At 49.1% G+C, this 2,468-nt stretch overlaps 1 pseudogene; it reads left to right on the forward strand.

The window, feature by feature from the left end:
• Positions 1-1,062: 1,062 nt before the first annotated feature.
• On the forward strand, positions 1,063-1,996 carry LOC105542329 (annotated as a pseudogene).
• The last annotated feature ends 472 nt before the right edge of the window (positions 1,997-2,468 follow it).

The following is a 2,468-nucleotide window of genomic DNA, read 5'->3' on the forward strand; positions in this document are numbered from 1 at the left end:
GTCTATTATTTCTCGACCTGCCAATCTGCCTGAGAGCAAAGAGAGAGCCCCGCTGCATTGCGGATTGCTGGCCAGTTCCCACAATAGAACTCCAGACTTCTGGTGATCTGCCTGCCTCAGCCTCCCAAAGTGCTGGGATTTCAGGTGTTAGCCACCGCGCCCAGCCTAACACATTGCTTAGTTTTCAATCCTAGCTCCATTCTTTACTTAGGTAGATTCTTTTATTGTTCTGTGCCTCAGTTTCCTCATATGTAAAATGGAGATAATAATGACAACCACTTTGTAGGTTCATAGGGTGGTTGTGAGGATAAATAAATGAATGTAAATAGACCACTTAGAATGGTGACTGGCACGGAGTAACTTAAGGTATTTCTTTTTTTGCTTTTGTTTTTGTTTTTTTTTGAGATGGAGTCTCGCTCTGTCACCCAGGTGGGAGTGCAGTGGCGCAATCTCAACTCACTACAACCTCCACCTCCCAGGTTAAAGCAATACTCCTGCCTCAGCCTCCCGAGTAGTTGGGATTACAGGCGTGCGCCACCATGCCTGGCTAATTTTTGTATTTTGTGGTAGACACGGGATTTCACCATGTTGGCCAGACTGGTCTTGAACTCCTGACCTCAAGTGATCCTCCTGCCTCGGCCTCCCAAAGTGTTGGGATTACAGGCGTGAGCCATCGCACCCGGCATAAGTGTATGATTACTATGGAATGAGGCAGACCTGGTTCCATATACTAGCTCCATCCTCCTGGCTGCATGACCCTGGAAAAGTCATTTCTCCTCTCTGAGCCTCAGCTGCTGCCTCTCTACAGTGGAAGATGATTTAACAACTCCTGCTTCCTTAAGATACCATGACTCGGCGGCGGAGTCACGTTTGGCAGTCCCACAGATCTGTGTCTTGCTTGAACAGTGTTTGGACGGAAGAGATCCTGGGACTTCCTCTCTTCCAGCCTCTCACCATCAATCTCCTCTCCACTTGCAACCTTAGGGACCATCTTCTCAGCCACCTCCTGCTTCTGGGTCCGCCCAACACCATTGTTTGTGGTTAGCTCCTTCTTACCAACCCATGAGCTCCCAGATTCGTCAGAATTATTCCACCTGGTGGAGGCGCCATGAACCACCTGGACAATTTGCACATGCAGGCCTCCTTATCTGCCTCTCTCTGGGCTTCTATTTACACTGCGACAATGTGGCTCTGGAGGGCGTGGGCCACTTCTTCCACAAATTGACTGAGGAGAAGCGCAAGGGTGCCTTGAAGATGCAAAACCAGCACAGCGGCTGCACTCTCTTCCAGGACATCCAGAAGCTGGCCCAAATTGAGATAGATAAGACCCTGGACATGGCTGGACGTGGTGACTCATGCCTGTAATCCCAGCACTTTGGGAGGCCAAGGCAGGCAGATCAGTTGAGGTCAGGAGTTCAAGACCAGCCTGGCCAACACGGTGAAATCCTATCTCTACTAAAAACACAAAAAAAAATTAGCCAGGTGTGGTGGCGCATGCCTGTAGTACCAGCTACTCAGGAGGCTGAGGTGGATCTCTTGAATCTGGGAGGCAGAGGTTGCAGTGAGCTGAGATCACGCCACTGCACTCCAGCCTGGGTGAGTAAAATAAAATAAAATTAAAAAACCCTGAATGCCACGGAAGCTGCCATGGCCCTGGAGAAAAATCTGAACCAGGCCCCTTTTGGATCTTCAAGCCCTGAGTTCTACCCGCACAGACCTCCATCTCTGTGACTTCCTGTAGAGTCACTTCTTAGATGAGGAAGTGAAACTCATCAAGATGGGTGACCACTTGACCAACCTTCCCAGGGTAGCCGGCCCCCAGGCTGGCCTGGGCAAGGTTCTCTTGGAAAGGCTCACCCGCCCTCAAGCACGACTGGGAGCCTTAAGTCCCCTCCCAAAGTATCAGGGCTTCTGCCTAAGCCTCTCTCTCCAGCCACTAGGCAGCTTTTTAATTACCCTGGAGCCTTCTTCCAAGCCTTGGACCAAATGGAAATAAAGCTCTGTGGAAGCAAATTTAAAAAAAAAAACAAAAAACCATGACTCAGGAAAGCACACATACTGCCTGGCATCTTCCCTCCTCTTTCCCTCTTGGCTCTTGTACCTTTTTCTCAATGGTCCACTTTAATGTCCTCTGACCCAGAGCCCCTTCACTGCTTCCATAAGTCTCTCTAAGCTAGGGCCATAGAGTTCAAGACCAGCCTGGGCAAAATAGCTAGTCGCCATCTCTATACACAATGTTTTGAAAGACAAAACAAATTTTAAAGAGAAAACAAAAAAATAAAGCTGAGACCAGAACTAGACTGCACACTCTGGAGGAACAAACCCTGGATTCACAGGCAGAATACAAGGATTTGCCTGCTTGTCTTTATGATGGAAGGGTTCTGATATGTTTCCAAGGAGCCATGAGACCTTGGGCTATTAGCTTTCCCCCTCTGGGCCTTGGGCTCCTCTTCAGTTTCATGATGAGG

The sequence above is a fragment of the Mandrillus leucophaeus genome, unplaced genomic scaffold (genome assembly GCF_000951045.1).
Source record: "Mandrillus leucophaeus isolate KB7577 unplaced genomic scaffold, Mleu.le_1.0 Scaffold255, whole genome shotgun sequence".
Classification (NCBI taxonomy): domain Eukaryota; kingdom Metazoa; phylum Chordata; class Mammalia; order Primates; family Cercopithecidae; genus Mandrillus; species Mandrillus leucophaeus.